Source organism: Drosophila bipectinata, chromosome 2R (genome assembly GCF_030179905.1).
Source record: "Drosophila bipectinata strain 14024-0381.07 chromosome 2R, DbipHiC1v2, whole genome shotgun sequence".
In the NCBI taxonomy this organism is placed as follows: domain Eukaryota; kingdom Metazoa; phylum Arthropoda; class Insecta; order Diptera; family Drosophilidae; genus Drosophila; species Drosophila bipectinata.
The window spans coordinates 16,407,167-16,424,113 of record NC_091737.1 but is presented as its reverse complement, the minus strand read 5'-3'; the positions used below and the strand labels follow the sequence as shown (position 1 = coordinate 16,424,113).

The 16,947-nt window shown below is 38.8% G+C and overlaps 1 protein-coding gene across 2 annotated transcripts in view; it reads right to left on the bottom strand.

The window, feature by feature from the left end:
- The window catches only part of LOC108123443 (terminal nucleotidyltransferase 5C), a 42,684-nt gene that overhangs the window by 6,742 nt on the left and 18,995 nt on the right, over positions 1–16,947 (bottom strand). The window contains exon 1 of one of the 2 annotated variants that reach the window (XM_017238591.3): positions 630–1,074. The exons of the other annotated variant lie outside the window; for it this stretch is intronic. The gene's annotated coding sequence lies outside the window, so the exon portion shown is untranslated. Of the gene's footprint in view, positions 1–629; positions 1,075–16,947 lie in introns of those variants that run through there. 2 annotated transcript variants of the gene reach the window in all.

Here is a 16,947-nt window from a genome sequence, read left to right as displayed (position 1 = left end):
CCAATTTGGTAAGCCCTGGATCTGTCGTAACTTCATTAACACCTCTCTGCTAGTTAATGATTATTTCTTTGTTAATTACTTTCTTTATTTATTTTTTGGCAATACAGATACTCTGTGTGTAAACTTCATTAGGCTTTATCATTATCATATCTCTGTTTCAGTTTCAGTGGCAAACAGCAATGCTGCTTCTGCTGCTGCATGCAAACAGGTGCAAGTTGGTAAGAGTATGTTGGCCTAGACTGGAGGGGGGGGGACTGGTCTCAAATAAAAGTGAAAATCGTTGTTTTTTCCTTCGCCTCTCGCTTTGCTTCGCTCTTTCGTGGCTAAGGAAAGCAGCAACAATCCAACAATGGCAGAAAGTCTCTTACACCAACAACAACAACAACAATAAAAACAAAAGCCAACTCACAAAATCAAAGCTTAAATAGTTGGCCTATACAGATACAGATACAAGCACAGTCTAGGACAAAATATTAGGTGCAGGTACCTCAAAATTAACTCAAGTGAACTTTTAAGAAAACTTTTAGATTTAAGCCTTAAAGATACCTTGTTTCGCTTCACAAATACTTTATGATTTAAGCCTCTTTTTAATATATATCTTAAAGATACTTTTTTTTCGTTCAACCTACCGGACAGAGAGTGCAAAGTAAGTAGGCAAAAACAAATATGGATTCCGTGTGGATTTTATTTTAGCACCGCATCACCATCACCGAAATTAAGAAGGAGGGTGGGCGCTGGGGCGCTGGGTGGCCGGGTGCCCAATTGGCGCCTACTAAACGCGACTACGACTACGCGACTCGGCAACTCGGGGGTTTTTTTTTGCGATTCGATTCGATTCAGGCTGCGCTGCGTGTATTTCGTTGCAAGTATCTTTTATTTTTCGTTTCGTTTCTTTTCGAATTTCTGCACTTTGATTTTCACACCACACACCGAACACTGGCTATTTAATTTATTTGAAATATTTTTCCTTTTCTTTTCTTTATTTTTTTTTGGTTGCTATATCTTTTTCAATTTTTTGTTCGCCCCACCGCAGAGTGGAGAGCCGGATGCGTCCGTTAGGTTGCGCGTTCAGAAACCAAATGAAAACCGCCTGGTGGCTTTGCGGCAAACGCCAGCAGCAGCAGAGGCAGCGCCGTAGCAGCGGCAGCAGCAGCAACAGTGGCTGCGACGCTTAGAATATTCGCGAGCGAATAAAAGCTCTCCCGCGCCAGCTGACGTCACAAGGTTTTTTTTCGCCCCCTCCCACCAGCCCCACACTCCAAACTACAGTTGGCTTTTGAGTGGAATTTTGTTTGAGTGACTTTTCGGCTTGGGCTTTTTTAGAAGGGCAACCTCACACACACACATACACTGGCAAGCAAGCGTCGATGGGTTAGTCGGTCGATCGAGTGCCTCTCTTTCTCTCGCTCTCTCTTGATGCAATGCGGGTGCAGTGCGCTCAGCTGATAAACCGATCAAGAAAGAAAAGATACAGATACATGAGAAGAAGAAGCAGACACTAGATGCGCAAGTGCACACGTTGCATGTCTGCGTGAGATGCTTTTTAGCCATTTTTTAGCTGAGATTTCGATTTCATTGGCACTGGAAAAAAAAGTAGAGTACTTGGAATAATTACCAATATGCCCATTTGTTGCAAACACAAAGCAAACATTTAAAAATCAAATTAGAAACAAAATAGAAACCTCGAACAATAGACAGAAATACAAAAACCAAAGAAACATTCGGTCAGATAGGAGGAAAACAAAAACCTACTGATAAGACCGACGAATACTACACTGCCAACAATACACTGAATTTTGTGTATTATGGTAATTGGAGAGACAGGCAGCCAAAAATAAATACAAATTATGTGAATAATTATTTAGAACCGGCGACCCAAAAGCCTGGCAACAATAATCTCTCTCTATGTGGGGTATACGCTTCTATCAGATACTCGTTTATCTCCCCGATGCGTTGGCCTTTCAAAACGACAACAACAACAACAACCAGAATATCACATCCGAGAGATGCCATAACATTTGATTATAATTTAGCTTCATTAGCTTTACCGTTAGGGCGTAGAATGCCGGTTCAATGTTATAATTTAACGAAAAAATTTAAGCAAACCATTTTGCAACATTTTTGAAAGGTTGTTTGGATTGCTTGATTAATGCTCATTCGTTCGTGATGGACGCCCAAAAAAAAAAAAAAATTACAAAAGCAATAACATTGAGGCAAGCGTTAATGTATCTTTCAGATACAAAACCATCTTGAAGTGCAACACAGGCAGCAGCACCACTAGCACTAGTCGAGAAATATAATACAAAGCTATGGTGGTGCTAAGGTCGAAGTCGGGCCAAGCTTGTTGCCATTATTAATGCTATTGTTGTTGCCTGTTAGCTGTTTCTGTATCTGTATCTGTGGCTATGCCTGATGATGGCTTGTCTTGGCCCGACGCGGCTGGGTTGTTTGGCAAGAGACGCAGACTCATTCAGGGCGACCCTGACCCAATAAGCCGTGTCCATTGCGAATGTATCAGTAGTATCTCTCACGTTAAGCACTCTGCATTTTGTGGCCAAAACCACCTGAGTTCCGCCGCCCTTTCCAAACAAGGCATTGCGGCTGAAACGAAAGTGTGATAGCCAAATTCTAGCCCTCCCCCCACCACACCTGCTGCCACACCATCGATACCAATCGCACCACGAATGCAAATCGCAACTAATTGTTATGCCAAGCACCGGGCAGGGCAGCCAATATCCAAAGACCCCAGACCCCAAAACCGGTCCGACCGACATTTCAAATACGCATTCGATTCGATGGAGCTCACTTGAGGGCCAGACGATGGCGGGGATACGCCACCGAAATCAAAAATCAGATTCAGATTCAGATTCACTTGCGTTTCTGGCATAGCTTCACATACTTCCAGAAACCAGATTGAAAATGAAAGTGCCCTAGTCGAGAATACTGGAGCCAGTTGGCTGGCTGCTTGGCTTGTGGTTTTTATTTCTTCAATTAGGGCTTAAATAGTTAACACAACTTGGCTAATTAAAGCCAACAATTAATTGCAGGTTTTTTTTGCTGAAAAATGCTGATCGGAAGTGCTAAATGAAAAGCCCTTCAGAGTGAATGACAAAGCGGAAATGGAATTTCTTCCTTTCTTTTGGGGCCGCCTCACCTTTCAGCAGTTTTCGGTTTTGCTTGTCTGGCTGTCTTGGCCCGATAGAGCTCTACTTTTGGCCAGGTTTTGGTTGAAAACGTGACACAGAATTAGAGACGACGACTGAGAGGGAGAGTTGGTTTAATTTTTGATTGGGATTTGATTGGATAGACAGTTGATTGAATTCATTTGTGGGCTTGTCTTTTAAATTAAATTTTTATTCATCTCTGGGCTGGGGGATTATGCAATTCACATTTGCGACTCGTGTTTGTATTACTAATAAAATAAACGATCACCGCAAAAAAACTCCAGAACTCAATTATAACCACACAGGTAGTTACAGTACTAGTATAGAGATTAAATAAATTTAGATTAGGCTATTTAATTGAGGTTCATTAAATTGAAATAAAAATAGAAAGTGCCGGTCCTAAACAAAAAGTTAATAGATAGGAAACAGTAGGAATTAGTAGACTATATACTATATACTATACATATTTAAGCCATATCCGGCTCTAAAAGATTCTGATCAAATAAAAAATAAGCCTCAAAAAATGGGAAAAAATGGCTTATATGGCATTTGTTCAAATATTATTCTTATCAAAGAAAAAAATATTATGCAAAGTATTCGCCTTGTTTATTTATTTGTTATAATACCAGGTCTTACAAATTAAATAAAGATTAAATATTAAAGACTTTTGAGTGGAAAAATAAGCAGAGAAACAAACACTTGCACAAAATCAAGAATTAAATTGGTTTTCTTTCATTTATTTTGGTATTTCAGCTATAGAGTCTTATTTCAAATGATTTTTGTTTACTAATCCCAACTAGTAGTGCTACTTTAGACGAGTTTGGCTCTAACTCGGGTAAGCGTATCAACTGATTTCAATTAAGCGATTAAAGCCAGCAGATAAACAAATTCCATTTTCAATTGCAAATGCGCTGTTTTTTCAGCGTCGTCTTCATGGCTTTTTTGCGTTGTTATTCTTCATTTATTTGGCTTGTTGTTTGTTTTTTAAGTTTTTTGTTATTCCGATGGCTTTAATATCATTTTGATGTGCTCTATGTGTCTACTAATACAGCCCGCAAGCAACAAGGCAGTGGCTTCTCATTGTTTTCTAGCGTGACTTTTCAGAATCATGCAACTTATAATTACAGCAATGTGACGATGGGTATCTGTGTATCTATGGGATACAAATAAACAAATTCAGTTGGCCAGAATTGTAATGAACAAAGTTTCTGGTCTATCTATAAGGTGTGTGTTTGTGGGTTCGGCGACGTGCCTTCCCTCCCATCCATCTATCTCTATCAGTTAATGGCAATTTCGACTCGGAATCAATTAAAATCGTTTACACCGCAACTCCGTGATACTTTCGATGTGTGCGGTAGACCTTGAAACCCCTAGACCCCCAGATCCCCAGACCCCCAGTGCCCCTTTCTTTGAAAGGCACTACAGTCGAAATTTCATTGTAATTAAAATTGATAAATGACTTCGTGCCACTAAAACTCTTCTTAGCCAGTATCAGTTGCTTCCTGGGAAACGTTCGGAGACTAAACAAGTTAGTACAAGTATCTACTTAAGCATTCAGGTGGGAATAAGCCCACTATCTCTGAGACACATGACTGCCCTTTTAGGAATCTTCACAAATAGATACATACTCTTTTAAGAGTAGTCTCGTTTACTTCCGCTACATATACATATTTCCGCTGGCAGAGTGATAAGTGATACAAACTAACTAGAACAAGCTAGGTTTAAAAAAAAAAGGTAAAAATTGTCGACTAAACAATCAGTAGCTATATATATATAGACAGAAATGGAATAAATTTAAAAAACAGTTGTATCTACAGACCGACGACTGCTGTGCCAGATTCAAGAGTGCAAGTAGCAAGCACCACGTACCAAGAATGTATCTTTTGGGTGATTTTATTCTTGGGTGTTGGTTTGTTGCCTTCCCCACTCATTTGGCACGAACATGGGATGATTGAAGATGTCACAGTCACAGAAGAGTGCAAGGCACCAGACCAGCCCACAGCCCACAAGTGAAACCTGAAACATTGTGGGCCGCAGCAATGATGAGTAATGGCTGTTGGGATTTGCCTGGCCCAGATCGGCATCAAGATCGAGATCGCAATGTTGATTCATTCCGACTGCTAACTGGGCACAAACAAGGCAATTAACTCATCATCCGGCCAGCTGGGGGCTTCTGGTTCTCCTGGCTCTGATTTATGTTGCCTCCGTTAAGTGTCCCTTAAGTGGTCAAGATGTTTTGTTTTGCCACAAACCTAATATTCACTTTGAAATGCCAATTTAATAAACACAATTTAATAAATTGAATAAATCCCAATCCCTGTACGGTATGTCAGCGTGCAAAAGTCATCGAGTCCGAGGGTTTATTGCCCTCAAGTATAAATATAATAAAAATAAGAGAGAGAGACTCGGCAACAGCTTTCAACAAGACGACAAGACTCTGAAATTAAATAAAATTAAATTGCTTATACCAACAGAAATTCAGAAAATTATTGCTTATTACATCGTATGTACTTTATAGTACAAATGTACATACATACTACATATATACGAAGTATTCAAGCCTGGCGTGCACTTTCAATCTGACTGACAGAGCTTATCATCAATCACGGCTCAGATGATGAACGAAATGGATGCTGGCTGTTTCAGCATTTTAGCCAGCACGTGCAGGCCAAATCGGTTAATGGCCCCAAACCAATCGCACAATTACACTAAAACTATAATCAACTGCAATCTACAATCGGCAATCTACAATCTGTCGGTTATCTCTCCTCCCAAGCCATTGTGAATTATTTCATTCAGGCCCCGATCTATTGGAATTTGGAACTTTGAGTCCCTAGTTAGAGGCTAGAGCTAGAGTGTGTGCCCTTTTCGGGAGGTTTCTTGTCCAATTTCACTTTCTTCGACGTGACAACAACTCGTGGCAGCTACGTGGCTGCCATTCCAAAGCAATCACCGAAGCTATTATGCAATCGCTGGAAAAAGTATTTCGCTGGCAGAGGAAAATTGTAAATTGAATTATAATTTGATTTCAACTTTGGTAGGACAGTTACGTCATGGCCCAAAAGATTAAAAAATTAAAATGATGTTTTTTTGGCAGATTCTTCAGATACTTTGTGAAGTACCATTGAGTTTCTAACGAGGATTGGCTTTGGCCGACGTGGGCATTGAAGTGCGAGCTGCGTAATCTGCTTATTAGACATGAGCTGATGCCTTCAGCTCCACTCGAGTGCGCACCCATCATCATCGGAGCCGTAAAAATAGAAACCCGATTTCAATTATAGTTCTCCCGTCTACCTATGAGATACGTTTGTTGCGCTTGGCCAAGCATTTTCGTGTCAGATACAGATACATCTATGTCTCGAGTGCTGGATCAAGGAATGTGTCTTGAACTAATACACTTCTCGCTCAAAAGGTTAGTCGCTGCCACTGCTGCTGCTGTGGCTGCAACAGCAATAACCGAAAGTTCGTATCTGCCAGATACTTCGGCTATCTGTGAAATACTCGTTTCTCGTTTCTCGCTTCGTTTTGCGTTGCGCTTTAGTTGGTCTCTGTGTCAGTGGAACTCTGAAATGCCACCTTGCCTCGGATTCAGATTCGTATGCGCGCATTCGTATTTGTATTCGTATGCCCCATGCCTCTCGTGTATCTGTGGCAATGTGGCAAACATTCTGCTGCTGCTGCAGGCAATGCTTCGTTGCACGAAAAGCTTAAAAACAACTACCAGCAACGACGGATTGGTTTCAACTTTTCAAAAAAGTGAAAGGAGTTTTTCAAACATTTGTATATTTTTTATTATTATTATTATTATTATTCTCTTGTTTGCCGTTATGCCAAAATAATTTTCAAGAAAAATGCTGCCATCTTTGACATTTAAGAAAAGAAACAAAAAAAAAAGATGTAAGATCCTCAAGTGAAAGGAAGAGGGCGTTGGATAACTAAATAGTTACTAACTAGTAACTACTAACTACTGCCTACTAACTGATGAACCCTAAAAACTGAATGCCAATAGCGGCAAGTCGGCAACTTGGCAACTTGGCTAATGGTGAAAATTACTGGAAAAACAAAACAAGGCTTTTCACTTAACAAACAGCAGTAGCAGCAGCAGCAGCATCGTGTATGAGAGTATAAGGCCCAGCCCAGCCCAAAACAAGCCACAAATTGTGGCTGTTGTTGCCGCTAATGTTGTGGCAATTGTTGTGCTGTGTGTTTGTTGTTCGTGTGTAAGTTGTACAATGCACTCGAGAGTCATGCACATGAACATGCACATGCCAAAGCGTTGCGCCACCAAACCGCCAGTGGTGCACCAACACCACTGCAGTGCAGCACCACCGAGAGCACCTGAGTCTTAATCTCAGACTGAGACTGTGGCAACTGAAACTGAAACTAACTGCCGTCGAGAGATTCCGCATGAATTGTAAGATCGAGATCTCTTGGCCAACTTTAAAATATGCAGAAAAAAAAATAAAAATAAAATAAAAAGAAGTTAAACATTTGTTGGTTGCACAAAGACAGGTACTAGTAAGTTGGATAGAGAAATTAAATAAAGTTTATGTTTAGTTTAAATATGTAGCTTTAAATGGCTCATAAAATAGTTGAGAATTTCAAGAGTTAACACTTGAGGTTCAACTTGAAAAATAGTCTCTAAAAAGAGACATAAATATTAAAAACAAAAGATAACCAAAGACCTCATAAAGCTTTAAGAAACTATGCCTTGAAAGCATTCCTTTTTAGAATTTAAAGTTAGATACTAGTACTATAGCTAGCTAGTAGTAACTCCTACTATTAGTAACTATAGCTCCTCCATTTTAAATAAAATTTTGTGTGAAAGCCACTTGGAGGCTGGCTGGCTGGCGGACTGGCTGGCTGATGAAATTGCAACCAAAAGCCTCGGCCAACAAACAAAATTTCATCTTCACTTTAGTGGCGTCTCTGGTGGAACTTCTATGTGCAATGGCCATTGCCACAACGAATGGGGCAACAACAAGTGGCATTGCAACTGCAACAAAGTATCTGCGACTCTTTGAGTCCGTTTGTGGCTGCGTTTTGCCGTTTAAAGCGTGAAAGTGAAATCTTTCATTTTTTTTCGTTTTTTTTTTACTCATTTTTGTTGGAGTTTTCTTGAAAACGCGCTTTTCTTTGATTTCTGTGTGGTCGAACAGAAAAGTTTGTGAGTTTCTTCTGCTTTCGGACAGCCGAGGGGTTGTTGAACTTTTTGGAAAACCATACACCCATTCGATACTTACACAATACCCATTCGATAAACAATAAACTGATGACAGTCTCGAGATAGATGCTTACCTGCAAATAGACAAGAAAAGATGGAAAGAGAAGAGGTTAATCGAGGTGAAAAGAACTGAAGAAATCAGAGAGAAAGACAGAGGGGTGGAGGGGGGTCTTGCTAAAAAGATTCAAAAAATAGATGAATGTGTTTAAAAATACTCGTAGAAGGCGGCGCCTGGCAACCCAAAAGAGACGCTGCCAAGGCGCACATTTTCTTTCAATTAATTCGATTTTTGTTTCGAAAACTACAGTGAAGACTGGTCAAGAGAAATACTTGATATATTCATTTTAAATGTGTCAATTATACTACAAGATCACTGTCTTAGTTGTCTTTAAAAATTGTCGCATTCCTGGCCGAATCTAGGACAGCATTTGTGCTCTAGATACGCCCAGTTGATCCACAATATCTACTATATGTGTTTTGTATGATAATATATATCTAAAATATAGTCATTTCTCTCATATTTTTATTTAGGCTTTTAAGTATTATTTAAACAGCTGAAAGTTGTGGCTTGTATTTGCCTTGCTGGCCATTGTTTAAAGTCGAAATAAATGGAAGAAAACTATGGCAACGTGTCTGGGGCACTATAGATTATCGTCTCAAGCTTATATATTCAATAATTGTATATAGCCCAGGGCTATATTTACACAGAGGGACCCAAAATAGCAGGTGCAAACAGCAGGTAACCCCCAGATATTCCTTTTGTACCTTTTGGTGGCACAGAACTTAATTCAATTAGCTGGTATGGTCGTCTGGTCTCAGGTCTCTTTGGGGTCTGGTCGGTCTCTGGTCTCTGGTCTCTGTCCTTAACTTGAATGTATCAATTTTTAATTAGAACGCTACGTTTGGCCTACGTATGCACTCACACAGTATCTGTATCTGTTGTTGTATCTGTATCTCGTATCTATATATAATCAAAGTCAAAGATATATAGGCGTTGTTGTGTATAGACTCGAAAATGTATCTAACCAAATGTATGTAAATGCATGTGTAGCTCAAAGCTCGTTCAGTTCGGTTCAGTTCAGTTTTTAGCAACAACAACAACAACAATAAGAAATATAAACTGCAGCAATAGCTACAAAAACAAAAAAAAAAAAATAGGCAACAACAACAACAACAAATAGCGACGGACAACGAACGCAGCAGTGGCCGACCTTCGCCGTGTGCGGCATACAGCGTTGTTCGCTGAAGGTTGACAATCAATAACACCAACAACAACAACAATAATACTAACAACAAGCTTAACCAACATTAACAACAACAACAACACCAAGTAGAGCAGAAATACAACAATTTTATCAAAGTTGATTGCATTTTAAAGGGTTTTTTTTCCCCCAGCCGTCTTGGGGAGTTACCCAATGCAACTCTCTGATTAGGCCCCTCCTCATGCATAATGGAGAATATGTTAAGGCCCCCCCAACTCCCGATAGACGAATTAGGTTGATATGCAAATATAGAAAAATAGGTTAACAAAATGTTGAAACAAAAGTCAAATGGCTGGCAAATAGCTCCACTTTCGAATGAAAAGATAAACACTGAAATTGGAGTTTAGGGTTATAAGGAATAGATACTTTGTTTAGATACACCAAATCGGCGAGCAATCATAAGAATTATTCAGCACGCAGTTGGTGAGGTTGTAGCTGAACCTCATTAGGCCAAAAAGCGTTGCCATGATTTCTGCTGTTATTTTCAAGTCACGAAGTCGAGCCACGCAAACTGCAATTAGAGATACCTGTGCTTCTCTCAGATCCTACTCTCTGGATCTGAGATCTCGAGACATAAATCATACGCCCCCACAAAAGTCCAGGTTGCATAATTAAATTCTGTTATTCTTTTTCGGGATCTGATTTGAAATGGACATGCCAGGCATAATCAGCTTACGTTCTGCGAGGCCCGGCCCATGTAATTAATATCTCACGGCTTTGGCTTTGGCCCCGAAGCCAGCAGAAAAGTATTATGTATTCGGATTCGAATTTAGATTCGGCCAGCCGCCGCCTGAAGCTCTCTGAATGGGGTCATGAGCCAGCATCGTAACGGAGCGAGAACTCTAGCTCAGGTAGACGGCCCAGGTAGTGAAGCTTGGCTAATTAGAAGTCAGGTTATTAACCTCCGCAAAACAGAAATCTATAAAAAAAAAACAAAAAAAACGAAGCTATCTAGTGTTCGCGTGGACACAGTTCAGACATGTGCCTTGGCAGATGCAATATTGGTGTTGTTTCTTTCCATATTAAATGGAAACAAAGTTGCTGCTAATGGTTCTGTTCAAACAAACGTCGCTTGTTAAAACAATCCAATAGTTTGAAAAGGCAAACTGTTTAAACACTTTCTTCTAGAGCACAGAAAACAGAAGCCCAACAATAGGGACCGGCCAAGTTCAGTATCTAGAGCCATAGATATAAGAGCGTATTTATTTATCTTTCACCATTTCCCCTACATCACCATCCCGGTGTTTGCATAATTTCTTTATTGAGGCTATAGTGCTGCTAGTATCAAGTGCGTCTTTACGAACAAAAAATTTAAATTCCAATTCAGGTGACACAACGTGAACAAAATACAGACAACAAACACCAGCCGACAAGCCGAGACATTGCGCCAAGTGTTATATATAATGTAATTAGTGAGGGTTGCTTCAGTAGTAGCTCTACCACTGACTATAGCTATAGCTATAGCTAGTTGTTGCTGTTGCATGCAACGTCAAATGTAATTTGCGTTTGTTGGCCTACCCTACACGTGACCAGACAACGATTGGTGGCCCAGACCACCATGAGGTTTCACTACCAGCTAAAAAAAAAAAAAAAAAATCGAAACTGACGTAGCTAGTGAACCCGGATATGTGCTGGACTTTTAGATATAATATACTCGCGTATGTACCTCACACCTCCTCCTCCTTCTCTTTCCTTGCAGACATTATGTATTTGAAATCGAATTTGAATACCAATTCCAAATTCCGATTCCAATTTGAAATTCCAAGCCAAAAAAGCGGTGACAGAAGCACAAAACACCAGGCCAGCAATATGCATTGCATTTCATTTGAATATCTCGTACGCGAACTTTAATTTTTACGACTGACAACTACAATTTAGAGCACAACGCAGTTTTTTCGTTCAAGGAGTTTTCGAAAATGATGAAATACTTCAGAGCTATGCAGATGGCTAATAAAAATACATACTAAAGATGCTAGTACTAGATACTACAAAATAACTGGTTAAAAAAACAAGGTTCTGAAAGCTCTGCTTCTTAAGGGGTTATATACCTTTTTTATTTTCAAAAAATCGAAAATTTTTTTATTGCTTTATCTTAAAGAACAATTCCTTGAGAACATTTTCCCAAATTTTCATAGAGATTGGAGCAGTAGAAAAAAAGTTAAAGCGCTCCTAACCGCGCGCCTCATTGCGGCCTTGAACTGAACTTGAAACTTTAAACGCGAATATCTCGAAATGGTGTTTCTTGAAAAATGACTTTGCGGTGACAATGATTGACGGAAAACTACTGAACCGATTTACTTCAAATTTTTTTTTAAATGTTCGTAATGAAATTCTCTTGTGCTTGAACGATCGACTTTTCACGCGCAAACTTTTTTTTCGGCGAAATAAATTTTTTAGTGAAATTTCTAGAGACCAAAACGTTCATTTTTAGCATAAAACGCTGCCATATCCAAACAAAAACAAAAAATTTTAAAATCGATCGTTCAAGCACAAGAGATTACTCTAAACTAATGAAATTTTTTTACTTTTATGATTTAAGTTGACCTGTTTGACCTGGGGAACTGTCACCGCAAGGCTCTAAAAAAAAAAAGGCCTCTAAGGAAAACGGCCACCCCTTAAAAACTATTCAATATTTTTTCACCAAATTTTGTAAAAACATTCTTAATAAAGTGTACTATTAAAATATTAAAACATCCGTGTAATTAAATAATTGCTACATACCTAAAAAAAAATTCAAACTTTCCTCTTTTTCTTCGAAAAAGAAGGTATATAACCCCTTAAATAATTTTCTTTGATTAAAACTAATATTTAGAATATTTAAAGGTTAAATTATAACAATATTATAATAATATGGGGCTTCTTAAGTGCAATCAATGAGAATCGAGGAGCAGGGCGCTATTCATTTAATATTTATTTGAAATTTTTTTAGCCTTCATATTATTTATTAATTTTTAGTTTTAATCTATGCGAAGTGCCATCTATGAGAAGCGAGGAGAAGGGCGCTATTTACCAATATTTATTTTTTAATAAAAACTTTTGTACCAAAGACATTACTTATTCATTTTTTAAAAAGTTGTTTAACATTTATTAAATGCAATCTATGAGAATTGTGGAAAAGAGGAATATTAATTTCATAATATTTGTTTTTTAATTATAACTTTTTAACGACAATATTTAATTATTTTACTTTGCAGGTTGATTAAGAGCAACTCATGAGAATCAAGGGAAAGAGAGCTTTAATTTTTATAATTCATTTAATATTAATTGTTATTAATGCTAATACTTATTCCATTTTCCAGTTATTGTATTATTACTTCTTTAAAAAGAATAAAAGCTAATGATCCAATCAAACCCCTATTGAATTATGGTATATACGGATCATGATCAACATCTGTCGCTGCTTCTTTCCCCATAATCCCATTTGAAATCCAATCCATTGCGAATTCTTCAAACCTAATGAGCCAAAACCAAACTACAACAATAATCAGTCGAGAGTCGAATGCCATAAACGCACTTAAAGATACATAAAAACCAAAAAAAAAAAAAAACTTTTACGAGATTTGTCATTGATAGAGAGCTCTAGGAGGAGCATACTGTATCATAAAGAGAGACAGCCACAGGCCATCGATGCTACAGATACAAATACATCGACAGAGTCAGATTCAGATACAGATAGAGATACAGATAGATTTTTGCGCATTTAAGTTTTTCGCCATATGCTGCAACATGAAGGGAGGAAATATGGGGGCAGGAGTAGAGTAGGCCAGGCCGACTGAGTAGGCGTGGTCTTGACATTTACCTTTGCATTGTACGATTCATGCCGATTTTCCGGTTTCATAAGAATGCTGGATGCGACAAGCGACAGGATATGCAACGAAATATAACGAAACGCACTTGCAGCAGCACTCCAGATGGCCGAGTGGGTGCTCCTTAATGGGTGGGTGAGGAGTTTGGTTTTGGGTCTGTCGCGGTTTGCTCTGCAAACTCGGCAATTATTTCTGCTTTTCTTTCAATTGCACTCTTATTGCACACTCGAGAGCACCGTACGCACACACTACAAGATGGAGACTCACACGCGCACTCAAAATATTGTTTTCTTCTTATTTTACTTTTCTTTTTTTAATTTGTTATATACTTTTATAGTATATATGTATGTATATTTTCTCTTGATTTTGTTTTCTTTTTCGACGCAAAAGTCACACGGCAGCACGGCAGCGAAATGTTTCCTCCTGCCCTACAATCTGGCCAACAACATATGGTCCGAAAGGTAACTCGGCTTGGGTGTAGCCAGGCAAAACATATGTTGAGTGTTCCACTTGATGTGCCGAAGAGTGGGCGGCTGTGGGTGGCTTCTGGGCTGGTGGTGGATTATGGCCAAAAGCAAAGCAACAGTCCTGCTGTTTGCCAGAATGTTCCCGAGCGAATTGTCGTCTAGGTGTCCTGGTTAAGGAGGAGTATCTTTCGCTTTTGTTTTTTTTTTTCTGTTACCTTTTCTTCTTTCAGCTAAGATAGTTAGCTTTGTCGGCTTTTCTGGCTTGTATCTTCTATCAAGTTTTCAATATAATTTATTCAAATATGTTTCTTCTATATATTTGTATACTATATAGAGGTCTTGATTCTGGCTTTCGTACGCGGTCACTCTCGTTGAACGACTGATTTCAAAGGCATTCGGCGTTGGCATGAAACTTGACTACGCGTCCATTCCAATCGAGTGGGAAAAGCTCCCAGCCAGCCGAGGCAGCCGCGGCAGCCCCAAAGCTCGCTCAATTGAGTGAAAATGAAAAAAAAAAAAAAATGAAACTGCAGGCCGCTCGCTGCTCGTTTCTTCGTTAGCTTACTGATCCCATTCGAAAGTTTAATTATATTTACGCCAACCGACACTAGTTGCTATGCTGTGTGTGCCGTGTTTTTGTTTTTTTTTTCTTCTATTTTATTTTTTTTTTTCTGTCGCTCGCTCGCTCGCTAGCTCGCTAGCTGGCTAGCTGGCCCGTCGCTTGTCGAAACCGGCAAAGCGAGCAAACTTCGATCAGAAGACAACAACAAACAGTCTGAAAAGTGTGTGTGTGTGTGTGCGTGAGTGAGTGCTTTGTTTTTGGTCTTGGTAACGGCACAATTACGTCAGAAGCTAACAGAAGAGGGAGGCAGGCGGGGTAGGGCAGACGGAGAGCTGTACAAAAAGCTCTTCATCTCAGGCACTTTTGGGCTCTAAATACGCTCCAAAAAAAAAACCCAAAAAAAAAATAAAATAAAAATAATTAAATATATAAATTAACTGAAAAGGTGCCTTAATCAACGACTAATCAATGCAGTTACCACAGCAACTGTTTTAAAAGCTTTTCTTCTATTTCTTCTACTGTTTCTTCTGTAGTTTCTTCTGTAGCTTGTTGTTGCCGCATTTTTGTCTTTGTTTGGTAAACTATTTCGCTCGCTATTTAATTTATTTATAGAAATAAACAATTTATTTTTATATTCGGATCTTGCTATTTGTTCTGCTCTTCACTCTTCAATCACTTGTTTATTTTATTTATTTTTATTTTTTTTGTTAAATCACTCGAGATCATGTATACGACATGTGGGCTGTTATTAAATATTTAAAGCCAAAACCGCTGACAGACTGAAGACTGAAGAGAATTGAAAGTAATTGTTAGAATAAAGCTATTCTCAAGATGCTGATATAATTATTTATAAGAATTCAATTGGTACTGACGCAAAGTTTTCTCAAAGGTACTACATGACGTATACGTAATGTACGCAGTGTAGTTTGCGGTTCTTAGAATTTTTTCCACTTTTTTCAATTAAATTATAAGAAATTTTGTTATAATATGCTCAAATATGATAAATACGGATATAATTACTCAAAAGAACTTTTTCCCAAAGGTACTACACTACGTATACGTAATATTTGCCAAACTTCATTACGCATACGCAGTGTGGTTCGAGTTTTTATTGAAATTATAAGAAATTATATTAAAATAAAGAAAACTAAGGCTAGATAACAATCTCTACCAGCAACAGCTGCACTTTTAGTAAAAAAAAAAAACAACATTTGTTTAATTTCAGAACCCATAAGCTTATCGAACTTCTGGGCCCTAGTGATGGCCCTCTTGACAATAACAAACATGGCCAATAACAAATTTGTGTTGCCACTGGTGTAGGCCGCGCTAATTGCAATTAGTAGACGTGGATGACGTCGAAGGGCTGCTCGGGGGGTAGGGGTGGTGGGTAGGCTTCTGACAGACACGTGCCAAAGCACCGGGGAAGGGCCTCTGACGGGCTATCTGCTATCTCAAACATATGCATTTTTTTGCAATTTGTTTGTTTGCCCGGTCGTGCTGTTAAAAATAGTTTAAAGCCCCACAAAAAAAAAAAAAAAAATACAAAAAACAACCAAATTGTTAATACGTTGGATAGGTGGCTTGAATTCGTGGCCCAAACATGTGACCACTCCGGGCCAATAATTAATTTATAAATTACGTTCTAAACTAAAAGTCCGGACTTAAGGTACGCCAACCAAAACAGCGACAACAACAACAACAGCACACTAGTAGTCTGCAGAAAAGACCTTGCTTTCGATTTTTTAAAATGTGTTTACTACACACACTCATACACACTCTTATAGACTCACAAACACACAAAATGGTCAAAACAAGAAACGTTCAAATTGCTATTTTATTCACAGAAATATTCGCCAAGCGGGAAAACAACAAAAAAAACCTACAAAAAACTCCAATAAAAAATTAATATTGACAAAAAAAAAGAATGGAGCGTAAACAGCTTAAAAGAAAAAGCATTTTAGACAAGCCGATTAACTATTATTAAATAACTACTAACCAAAAAGGGAAGATCTTGAGCCTATCTGGAAGACAGTAGTCAGTTACTAAAGTTAGTTCAACCTCAAAGACAACAACAATGGCAACTGGCAACAAGTTCTTGTCGGCCTGGCCAAAAAGTATCTTAGTTTTGCTTTAGTTTCGGTCTCTGTGTATCTGAAATACATGAACCTGAGCACTCTAGTCTCTGGCCCGAGTAGTGGTGAGTATCTGTGTGTTAGTGCCAGGTTAATATAGATAGATATATATAAAAGACACCTTTCAAGACTGGTTTAGTTTAGCCAGCTCTGTTCGCTTCTGTTGCATTTTCAGACCCGAGCCCCGTCAGACCCTCTCTCTTCGGCCAACCAGCCAGCCAACTACCGCAGCAGCTCTAATGCAATCAAATCTGCCAGAAAGTGCAAGTGTGTGTGAGTGTGTTGGCCATATTGGGTGTTGGCCAGCAGCTGTTACTTGCTTTAGAAGAA